This window comes from Zeugodacus cucurbitae, chromosome X, assembly GCF_028554725.1.
Source record: "Zeugodacus cucurbitae isolate PBARC_wt_2022May chromosome X, idZeuCucr1.2, whole genome shotgun sequence".
In the NCBI taxonomy this organism is placed as follows: Eukaryota; Metazoa; Arthropoda; class Insecta; order Diptera; family Tephritidae; genus Zeugodacus; species Zeugodacus cucurbitae.
This window is the reverse complement of record NC_071672.1, coordinates 31,764,143-31,776,576: the sequence shown is the minus strand read 5'-3', so window position 1 is coordinate 31,776,576 and position 12,434 is coordinate 31,764,143. Positions and strand designations below refer to the sequence as shown.

At 35.5% G+C, this 12,434-nt stretch overlaps 2 protein-coding genes across 6 annotated transcripts in view; one reads left to right on the top strand and one right to left on the bottom strand.

Annotated features, from left to right (window-relative positions):
• The window catches only part of LOC105220274 (zwei Ig domain protein zig-8), a 101,332-nt gene that overhangs the window by 61,954 nt on the left and 26,944 nt on the right, over nucleotides 1-12,434 (bottom strand). Inside the window, exon 1 of one of the 4 annotated variants that reach the window (XM_054235640.1) lies at nucleotides 5,197-5,299. The exons of 1 other annotated variant lie outside the window; for it this stretch is intronic. The gene's annotated coding sequence lies outside the window, so the exon portion shown is untranslated. Of the gene's footprint in view, nucleotides 1-4,062; nucleotides 4,257-5,196; nucleotides 5,300-12,434 lie in introns of those variants that run through there. 2 more of the 4 variants (XM_054235646.1, XM_054235641.1) reach the window with 2 other exon arrangements.
• Nucleotides 5,324-12,434, top strand: part of LOC105219316 (uncharacterized) — a 60,476-nt gene continuing 53,365 nt past the window's right edge. Inside the window, exon 1 of one of the 2 annotated variants that reach the window (XR_008472184.1) lies at nucleotides 5,324-5,751. The gene's annotated coding sequence lies outside the window, so the exon portion shown is untranslated. Of the gene's footprint in view, nucleotides 5,752-6,916; nucleotides 9,747-12,434 lie in introns of those variants that run through there. The other variant, XM_054235634.1, reaches the window with a different exon arrangement.

Sequence of the window (12,434 nt, the reverse complement as noted above, 5' to 3'; positions counted from 1 at the left end):
GAAGGAGGACGACGCAGTCCTAGAAGACGAGATTAATGTAAGAAATGCTAAGCGATTGGTTCTCGAAGTATGTCTAATCGGGACGATCAGACTTAAATGGAGGGCAGTGTAACGAAAATGGCACCAGAACAAACTAGAATTGACTATCGAAATCGATAACTTGCCAGATGTATCTAGACATCGATACTCGTAGTTGCCAGAATGTTCGAGTGGCGATGTATCGCTAACAATCGACTATATAAGGGCTGCCGGACTGACAGCAAGACTCAGTTCTGATAAGAAAGTTGTCAAGTGAGGACAATCCTAAGGAGAGAGTTGTCGAGTAAAGTGTAAACAAGCTATAAGTTAAAGTGTTAAGTTTGTTAAATTATAAATAAAGATTAGTGTGTAGAAATTAATGTGTGACTTTTATTTGACAATCCAGTGATCGAACTCAGGGTAGAGTTTAAGAGTAAACGATTTATTGTGGAAATCCGTTACAATATTTAAGCAGTATTGTGTGTTTTTATGTACAAATTCCGAAAACTCAGCCGTTGGTAACTCAACTCCCTTGACGTGTTCAAAAACAAAGCCCTTGTCGTGGGCAGCATAAATCATTATTGGTTCAACCAAAATCAGTAAACCAAAAATATTTTGTTAGTGAATGGATAAATCTAGTTAATGCACGAAGGTAAAAGTAAAAACTAAAATTTGTTTTCTTGGCAGATTTAAAAATTTATATTTTGACGCGAAAAATAGTTGTAATAAAAAAATCCCCTACATTCTTTAACTAGATAATATTATTTCAAAACTGTGTGCAAAATTTGAACAAAATCGATTTGTCACTTTCGAGAAATCGTGTCCACCAACTTGAAAAATAAAATTTTGAGATAAACGCTATTAGAATTTTAAATAGAAATTAACGTGCCCTGGTGGGCGGCACTTTCAAAGGTTCTATCTCTTAGAATTTTATTCAGATTGATTTGATCTTTTTGGATAAAATTTTTTGAAACAAATTGCATTATTGAATAAAAAAAGAGTTTTCAAATTTTGTAACCCACCGAACCCCTTATGCATGAATTGTAGAGCATGTTGCGTACGAAATATATACATATATTTGAACTTGTCTGTATTATACGATACATAACGTTTGTTTTCCTGATTTCATGCTTTATGTTTCTTACGTCAATTACATTTGTATTAGTATAAACATTGCTTAAAGTCTGGACACAATTGAAGTGAGTAAACAAGTTTCTTAATTCTGAAAATAATATTGGTTTTGTGTAATTTGTTTAACACTTGCATTTGCAAATCTCTTTCTTTTCAGTAGCAGTAACTATAGGGTAAGTGTGCTAGTGATCGGACACTACTCAATTTTGCATTTAAACTAAGAAAACCATTTAAACTGGCATGTCTAGAAATAATTTAACATAATCTGCCATCGATTTATAACGTTACAGTTTTAAATTGTCAAGCATAGTTTTCTTAAAATTGCACTACCAACTTTATTTAAGAAAATTTTTTGCTAGTGACAGAGATTTTTGCAGGTAACAAGTATAAGTTATTGTGCGTAAAAACGTGTTAGTTCATATTTTATTCTGATATAAAAATATAAATATAACTTTATTGGTAAATTCAACTGTCCGGTTAAAGGTATCAAAAGTAAGTTAAATTCCAAGTAGAGTACGCCTTCCAATATACGAACAGGCAACTGTTTCCATACTTTATAAGCTTTATAAGCTTTATATTATATATATTTTTATACTCTCGCAACCTGTTGCACAGAGTATCATAGTTTTGTTCACATAACGGTTGTTTGTGTCACCAAGAAATATAAGAGTTAGATATGGGGTTATATATACATAAATGATCAGGATGACGAGTAGATTTGAAATCCGGATGTCTGTCCGTCCGTCTGTCCGTCTGTCCGTGCAAGCGATAACTTGAGTAAAAATTAAGATATCTTAATGAAACTTGGAACACATGTTCCTTGGCACCCTGAGGAGGTTGCTTTCGAAAATGGTCAAAATCGGTCCACTGCCACGCCCACAAAATGGAGGAAACCGAAAACCTATACAGTGTCATAACTAAGCCATAAATAAAGTTATGAAAATGAAATTTGGAACATAGGATCCCATTAGGGAGGGGCACATTTGGATGTAATTTTTTTGGAAAAGTGGGCGTTTCCCCGCCCCCAAATAGGTTTTTTGTATATAACTCGCAAACCAATAAAGCTATATAAGCCAAACTTTCTGCAGTCGTTTCTTTTAGCCATTTCCTTATACAGTCCAAAAATGAAAGAAATCGGATAATAACCACGCCCACCTCCCATACAAAGGTTAGGTTGAAAATTACTAAAAGTGGGTTAACTCCCTAATGAAAAACGTCAGAAACACCAAATTTTACATAAGAAAAGGCAGAAGAAAGCTGCACTGAGATTTTTTACAAAATGGAAAATGGGCGTGGCGTCGCCCACTTATGGGTCAAAAACCATATCTCAAGAACTATTCGACCGATTTCGGTACATAACACTTTCTTGACACCCTGATGACACGGGTGGAATATGGGCGAAATCGGTTCACAACTACGTCTACTTCCCATATAACCCAATTTTGAATTCCATCTGATTCGTTCACTTTATAATGTATTCATAAGGAACCAATGAAGCTAGCGGAATAAAGCTTTACACAAATACTGTATTTGAGCTGTGACATCACTTGTGGAAAAATTGTCAAAATCGAACCATGACTTTTCAAGGCCCCTGATATCAAACATGAAGAACTCAGTGCCTAAGGTTAATTTTTCACCGAAAATATAGGTAAATCCTTCAGATATTTTAATGTAATTCATTCCCTCTGAATTTTTTTCTTATAACAGTTTCTCTCTGTACCTGAAATGGTAAAAATTGGGTCATAACTTCCCCCAGATCCCATATACCTAATTATAAGTAATATTAAATTAAGTGAGCGTATAGTCTTCGATACGTTGTATCTTGGTGGTGAAAACGAGTGAAATCGGTTTAGGAATTACCTCAGTCCCCATATACTATTTATGATGATTTTCGTTATTCTATTGAACTTTATGCCGAATATATGGGTCGAATTGTGTTGTCTTTATAAAATTACATCAATAAATTGCGAGAGTATAAAATGTTCGGTTACACCCGAACTTAGCCCTTCCTTACTTGTTTTATTTAAAATGCTCTTAGCTGACATCCGAAATAATGCGTTAGGCCTTCGGAAATGTTTTTTTTTTTCGAACTGCTTAATTTCCTGAAGAGTCCTAAAAACCGAACCGAAAGGTTACAAAAATTTGTTGTTATTGTTATATCTATTAATACTATGGCACTATACTTTCCCCTATGGTTAGCTTCCCTTACTTAAGGTCCTTTGACACGGATTCTGTTGACTATTCAAAATGCTTTAAAATAACACTAGATGAATTGTTCGAACAGGACAAAATAGACTTCGCACAAAAAAGCTGGTATGAAATTGCTTCCGATGTTGTCCCTGAATTACCAGATAAAGCCATAGATCCTCGTCTAATTTTGTAAATAATTACCGAAGCGATAGTTATTTAATACATTTTTTATTATTTCTAAATAAAAGTTTAAGTTTTTCTTAAATACTGTTTTGTTTTTATAAAAAATATGTATGTCCGTACACTGGATCTTTAATACCCGGTCATTGGAAATGACTGGTGAAATTCGATTTATTTCATAAAAAACTGATACATTTCGTCCTCTTTAAAATAGTTAATCGTCCCGAAACTCTAACAAATGCTTCCACATCACTGAATGCCTGTCATATACCGGTGTATAAAGTTGAAAAAAGTTAAGTGTCCGTTCACTGATACATTTATCCTACTTTCGTGTGGAATTTGATTTTTGCCAATAAAATTTTGAAAATATTACTTTTTAAGAGTTAGCACTTATGAAGTGAAGTCTTCACGCAGGAAAAGCGCGATCGCTTGAAACAGTTCGCAGATTCAAACACAAACAACGCGCTCATTTATATATGTATTTATTATGTATGCACATAGCATAGAGGCGAGACAGCAACAATTGTGTGCACGTTAATTCACCTGGTTTCTATTAGATTTTTTAGCCTGTATCTGCACTAATTAATTAATTTTTTACACTGTTATGTTGCTGGGTGCTCTCTGGGGCACTAAGTTGATAGTAGCATTCTTTGATAGCACCACTTGCGCCATGGATAAGAGGCTGCTACGCTATTTGTGCTGCTGTACTGTTGTTGGCAGGCTGTTGGCTGCTGGCTGCCAATGTTTTTCGGCTAGGCGGGCGTACGTTTAGTTGTGCTGGTATGAGCGCGCCAATGTTCATAAATATTTTATTTAGACACTCTGCACAAGTAGTTGTTTTCGAATGCTAAAGGTGAATTTTGAAAGCATGCACATATTTTGTTTTTAATGCTTGGACCGAACGACCGACGGCTGTAGTAATGAAATTCTCCCCACCAAATGTGCGCTTTCATATCTACTTATATATTTTCATGCTTATATTTTATTTGGTATATTATTCGGTTGTCAATGTGTTTGTATTTTTTTGCTTTTGCGCTCGCACTTTTTACTTGTGTTTCCTTTGGATTATTTTGTGTTTTTTATGATTCTTATTTAGCATTGGTATTTGCGTACATGTTGAACACGGACATATAATTATTAATTTCTAATTCTGAAAATGGCTTGCAGTATATACGTGAACTTATAGCCAGATAATTATAAGAAAAAGTGCTAAGAAATTGCGGAATAACACACTTAAAACTGTAAATAATGTACTGGTACCAAGTATAAACGCGTAAACGTAACGTAAATAACATGAGCTGTTTCACAATGTCGTTGTTGTTGTTGGTAGTTTTTTAACGTTTGTAGGATTAAGTTATTACGATTATTTGCGGTGAAAAACGATTTAGGGATGTACAAATGTTATTAGTAATTAATAATAGCTATATACATGTACATGAATACATGAATACAATGAATACTGATTGGTATGAACTTTGCACTAAATCTTCGCCTTTAACTAGCGTATGTGGTAATTATAATTCAATTGTAATCAAATATAAATGCAGCGTATTGTTTAAATAAAAAAAAACAGTTAGAAACTGTAATACTACAATAGCCAAAATAACGGTATACATATGTATGTATGTATGTATGCAAGTCTCGCATTTAAATATTAACCTAAAATTTACGTTCTACCTTTTAAACTGTTGAAATATGTTCTCCAAAAGTGTGTGTTAGCGCAAATACAAGTGTTCAACGCGAAATCAGAAATACTGTGTTCAATATAATTTGTTCCTTTGAAAGCAAGACAAAAAAATCAAAAAACGCTTTAATTTCAGCGCATATACAAATATATATAATACATATGCCCGGGTTTGTGAATTCCTAATGAAATTTCGTTTTCTTTAAATGTATATGGCGAGTCCAAATATAATAGTTTATAAATAACAGTATGCATATGAGTTTTTTTAACTTATCTAGCAGCACGCACATGTACATAGTGTATATATGTATGTATGGGTATTGAGAAAATGTTTATAAATAATATATAACATTTGTAAGTCTGTGCCGGCATAGTGTTGATATCACGATAGCAACTCAAATAATAATGTTAGCACACAAGTAACTAACTTACATGATTGATCTGCAAATTAAATATCAAAGCTGCGTTTGCAAATGGCTCAAAGGAATAGCACAATGTACAACAACAACAATAATAGCAATATATCAATGTAAAAAGGCAACAAAAAGGTAAGTGTGGCACACATTATTGAATACGAAAATCCACATACATGTGTACAGTATACAGTAACCGACAAAATTATGGATACGCCACAACATTTTTATACCCTCGCAACAAAGTTGCTACGAGAGTATTATAGTTTTGTCCACATAACGGTTGGTTGTAAGTCCTAAAACTAAACGAGTTAGATATAGGGTTATATATATCAAAATGATCAGGGTGACGAGAAAAGTTCAAATCCGGATGTCTGTCTATCCGTTCGTCCGTGCAAGCTGTAACTTTAGTAAAAATTGAGATATCTTGATGAAATTTGGAACACGTATTTCTTGGCACCATTAGAAGGCTAAGTTCGAAAATGGGCGTAATCGGACGACTGCCACGCCCAAATGGCGAAAACCGAAAACACTTAAAGTGCCATAACTAAGCTATAAATAAAGCTATGGAAGTAAAATTTGGTATGTAGGATCGCACTAAGGGTCAAAAACCATATCTCAAGAACTACTCGACCGATTTTAATGAAACTTGGTTTGTAATAGTTTCCTTACACCCCAATGATATGTTGTGAAAATAGGCCAAATCGCTTCACAACCACTCCTACTTCCTATATACCAGAACTTTGAAGATGATCTGAATCGTTTACTTTACAATATATAAAGTAAGCACTATTGAAGATATCGATGCAGAACTTTGCACAAATACTACGTTTATAGTGTGGCAGCCCATTATAAAAATCGCCGAAATCGGACCATAGGTTTTCAAGGCCCCATATATCGAACATGAGGACCTCGGTGCTTCTAACCTAATATTGGGGGTTTCCAACTTTCAATGGACTTTATACAATATAAAGTTAAATAAATAAATTGCGAGAGTATAAAATGTTCGGTTACACCCGAACTTAGCCCTTCCTTACTTGTTTAGTATACTTTGAATAAAAAAATGCATATTCCATTTTCAGCTACTATAAGGTACCACATATGAACGGTATGTTATTTACCGTTAGCTTATGTTTCACTTACACGCAATAAAAATATATATACCGTGGCAATATTTCAGTTGGTCAATAACTTTTATAAATATCGGTATAAACTTGAGAAAGGCGAAATTTCAAAATTTTTAACCACAATAAAGTCAATACTCAAGGAGGGGCTAAGTTCGGGTGTCACCGAACATTTTATACTCTCGCAATTTATATATTTAATTTTATTAATATAACAAACAATTTGACTCACATATTCGCCATATATATGGTATAAAGTCCATTGAAAATTTGAAAACCCTAATAAGTATATAGGAAATAGGGGAAGTTATGACCCGATTTCACTAATTTTTGGCATGAAAACATATTATTAGAAGAAACATATTCCCTCTGAATTTCTTCAAAATAGAAAGACTTCTAAGTTCTGGTATATGGGAAGTAGGCGTGGTTGTGAACTTACTGTTTGGACTATTTTCACAACATATCATTGGAAGGATAGGAAGATATTATTAACCGAATTTTATAGAAATCGGTCGAGTAGTTTCGGAGTTAAGGTTTTTGACCCATAAGAAGGCGGAACCACGCCCATTTAAAATTTTGTATACCATTTAGAGTGCAGATCTTCTGTAGCATCTTTATAATGAAATTTAAGATTTCTGGTGGTTTTCAACATAACCTTTGTATCGGCGGTAGGCGTGGGTATAATCCGATTTCATCAATTTTTGGAGTGTATAAGGTAGTACCTAAAAGAAACGACTCTAGAACGTTTCCTTGACATAACTTTAGTAGTTTACGAGATATGTACAAAAATCTTAGTAGGGGGCAGGGCCACGCCCACTTCCCCAAAAAATTACATCCACATATGCCCCTTCATAGTGCGATCCTTCATACCAAATTTTACTTCAATTGCTTAATTTATGCCTTAGTTATATGTAGCACTTTATGTATTTCGGTTATTGCCAATTTCTTGGCGTGGCAGAGGCCCGATTACGCCCATCTTCGAAATTAACCTTTTTATGGTGCCAAGAATTACGTCTTCCAAGTTTCATCAAGATATCTAAATTTTTACCCAAGTTACAGCTTACACGACACGGACAGACGAACAGACAGACAGACATCCGGATTTGAATTTTACTCGTCACATTGATCATTTTGATATATATAACCCTATATCTAACTCGTTTAGTTTTAGGACTTACAACCAATCGTTATGTGAACAAGACTATAATACTCTCTTTAGCAACTTTGTTGCGAGAGTACAAAAATAACATTTTCTGCAATTTTTTTTTTTTGATATGGACAATTTAAAAAGAAATTGAAAACAAATTATTCAAAATTTATGTTTCAATATTTTTGTTTCTTACAAAAACATATGAAATCCACGATTTGAGTGGAACAAATAATTCGAACGAAGATGCAATTTGAGATAAACTTATTGATAAATAACCCTTATACTTCAATACTGCCCTATATCGGTTGCGTCTTGATGTAATAAAATCCCGACAACGCTCCACTTATACTGATTTCATGTTGTTCCTACTTTATCAAAAAATACATAAATATTTGCGACGTTGTTTGCCACTGACCGCTCTTCAACGTCTTCCCAGAGATGTTCTTGTGTGTTATAGTCAGAACAAAATGTTGGCCATGCCAAAACATTGATGAAATTTTCATTGAAAACCATTTTCTGTAACTTCGGCAAATGCTTTGGGTCGTTATCCTGTTGAAATTTTCATATAACAGTCAAATCGACGAAGATGGCAGCAAACTAAGTCGGCTGCTCTCAAAACTGAGCTTAATAGCTGTACAGCGGAACTAAGAACAAGACAGACAATTTAAAAAATATTCCTTCAAAACGTATTTGTCCAAACTCACTGTTGATAAATCTACCGATTATTCGCTCTGGAAAGCTGCAAGGAATATTAATAAACAAATAAAACATGTCGCACCAAGAAAATTAAACGAAACTGAATGGGTCAAAACGAATGCATAATAAGCTGCAGTAATTTCGAGCATTAAGTGAGTAATAAAGGCATTTTCGTTAGTTTTTACGAAAATTGTTTGTTTTCTCGCTTATTGATACATTTTGGAGGAATAAACGAGCTAATAATATGTGAACGCATACTTCTATTGCTCGTTTATTATTCCAAAATGTATCAATAAAGGATTAACCAAAACGGCCAATCATAACTGTTAATTTTTGCGGATTTTTTTTTGTTTGCAATAAACGCGTATTTTGTCACTTTAAAATAGTTTGAAATTTGTAATCAACGCGTGATCATTATTGAAGTATCGCGAATATAATCGGGTAAAAAGTGATTAACTATAAGAAGCATATGTAATTAATTAAAAAAATGTGTGAAAATATTTATTCCAAGCGTCACCTAAGGCAATTAATGAAAAAAAAAATTCAAAAATGTTCTACCAAGAATCGTTCTACTTCTTGTGTAGAGGCGTCGAAACGAAATGAAACATTTATATAATGAACATGAAACCACAATTTATAATAATTGCACATAAAAAAGGTAAGATATGAGCACGGTAAGATCTGAGCTTTTATATTTTATCTTAAGTAACTTATACATATATGTTAGCTATTTTTCATCTTTTCAGAATCAGTTAAATAAAAAATATTCGTCTTATGGGGATTTTGAAAAAGCGATTCAAATCTGCTTCGTCTCCGAAGTATTCCTGAATATTAAAGTAGCTATTAACTTGATTTTAAATTATTATAACAGTGTATATAATTTATGTGAATTACTAATTCTTATATTTTCAAAATTAAAACATTGATTCGGTTTGCGCTCCATTAGGAGCTCAAAAGGAGTGATGTCGTAACGATATGGTATGTTAAAAAGGAGTAATAAATGCATGGGCCTCGGAGCATTGTGGAGTAATCCATTACTCGCAAAGGAGCGATCTAAGATTAATCTTTGGATCATCCGATTTTTTACTGGGTTATCACCATTCAACAATTGACCAGATGCACCGAATCGTTAATTTCGTTGAAAATGCTATGGATAACAAGTAAGGAAAGGCTAAGCTCGGGTGCAACCGAACATTTTATACTCTCGCAATTTATTGATATAGTTTTTTTAAGATAACACACAATTTGACCATATATTCGGTATAAAGTCCAATAGAATAACGGAAATCGTCATATATAGTATTTGAGGCCTGAGGTAATTCCTGAATCGATTTCACTATTAAGCCCATGCTATTTTTGAAAATTAGGCCAGGGGAAGTTATGAACTAATTTTAACCATTTTTGTACAGAAACACACTATTAGAAGAAAAAGATTCCCTCTGAATTAAATTAAGATATCTAAGAGATTTACCGATATTTTCGGTAAAAATTACCATAAAGCACTGAGTTCTTCATATTCGATATGCGAAAAGTTATAGTCCGATTTCAAAATTTTTTTTACAACTTATGATCTGATACTGATCACATGCAGTAGCTGTGTAAAGTTTTATTACACTATCTTCATTGGTTCTTTATGTTATATTATAAAGTGAAGGGATGAGATGGACTTCAAAATTTAGTTACATCGTTGTGAACCGATTTCACCCATTCACGTGTCATCAGGGTGTCACGAAAATACTATTTCATTGAATCGCCATAATCTGTCATTACTTCTTTTAAGGTTTCTGTGTTATTCGTTAGTGAGTTAACGCACTTTTAGTAATTTTCAACATGAGGTATGTATGTGATTGGCGTTGAAACCGATTAGCCGGTAATAGCCGTATCGATGATAGCGCGCCACTCCTCTCTTTCTCCAATGGAGTGAAGGCCTTCCCCTTCCTCGGCTTTCTCCGGCGAATACTGCATCGAACACTTTCAGAGCTGGAGTGTTTCCGTCCATTCGGACAACATGACCTAACCAGCGTAGCCGCTGTCTTTTTATTCGCATCGTACCTCATCGTTCCATTGTCTGCGGTATTCACTGTTGTAGAGTTTTGGTTCGTCGAGAGAGGACTTTACTTTTCAATTGCTTACTCAGTCCAAAGTAGCACATGTTGGCAAGAGTGATTCTGCGCTGGATTTCGAGGCTGACATTGTTGGTGTTGTTGATGCTGGTTCCCAGGTATACGAAATTATCTACATCTTCGAAGTTATGACTTTCAACAGTGGCGTGGGAGAAAAGCCGTGAATGCGCTGACTGTTTGTGTGATGACAGGAGATATTTCGTCTTGTCCTCATTCACCTCCAGACCCATTCGCTTCGCTTCCATATCCAAGCGGGAAAAAGCAGAACTAACGGCGCGGTTGTTGCTGCCTATGATATCAATATCATCGGCGTACGCCAGCAGCTGTACACTCTTATAGAAGATTGTACCTTCTCTATTTAGCTCTGCAGCTCGTATTATTTTTTCCAGCATTAAGTTAAAGAAGTCTCACGATAGTGAGTCACCTTGTCAGAAACCTCGTTTGGTATCGAACGGCTCGGAAAGATCCTTCCCAATCATGACGGAGCTTTTGGTGTTGCTCAACGTCAACTTACACAACCGTATTAGTTTTGTGGGAGTACCAAATACAGACATCGCTGCGTAAAGGCAGCTCCACTTCGTGCTGTCGAAAGCAGCTTTAAAATCGACAAAAGGGTGGTGTGTGTCAATCCTTTTTCACGAGTCTTCCCCAAAATTTGGCTCATGGTGAAATCTGGTCAGTTGTGGATTTGCCAGGTCTAAAGCTACGCTGATATGGTCCAATCAGTTTGTTGACGGTGGGCTTTAGGCGGGTAATAGCTATTCGAATTTCTTCATGGTCGGGTTGGTCAATTGGGTTCGCCATCTCTTGGTGTTGTACTTTCACTGCCATTCAGCAGGTCGGAGAAGTGTTCCCTCCATAATCCCAGTATGCCCTGAACATCGGTTACCAGATTACCACCTTGGTCTCTACATGAGGATGCTCCGGTCTTGAAACCTTCATTAAGTCGCTTAATTTTTCATAAAATTTTCGAGCATTACCTCTGTCGGCCAGCTTCTCAAGCTCTTCTTACTCATGCATTTCGGTCGCTTTCTTTTTATGTCTGCAAATGCGTCTCGCTTCCCTCTTCAGCTCTCGGTATCTATCCCATCCCGCACGTGTTGTGGCCGTTCGCAACGTTGCGAGGGAGACAGTCTGTTTTCTCTCCGCTGCGAGACGGCAATCCTCATTGTACTAGGTACTACAGACGACCATATTTCGTGCCCCAGCGAAGTCGATCAACCTCAAGCCGTTTGGCAATGTTTCGTCATGGAGGCTGAATTTTCCGTTTGTTGTGCCAAAGACACCTTCTTTACCCACTCAGCGACGGAGTCTCTCTCCCACCATAAATCCAACTCCTTTGACTCCTTTATATAGTCAAAAACTTTCCTCACTTACGTGAACTTCTACACCTGACCCCATCCCACGGGTTAACCACGTCCATGGTTATTCTCCGATTTCCACAATTTTCGTGGTGTATGGTGGGATTCGTAAGAGAAACGACTGAAGAGTTTGGTTTGTATAGTCTTACTGGTTTGCGAGATAAATACAAAAAACCTATTTGTGGGCGTGGACCCGGCCCCTTTTCCAAAAATAGTACATCAAAATATACTAATGCGATCCTTTGTACCAAATTTTACCTTTAAAGCTTTATTTATGGCTTAATTATGACACTTTATGTGTTTTCGGGTTTCTCCATTTTGTGGGCGTGGCAGTGGACCGATTTCGCCCATCTTCGAAAGCAAC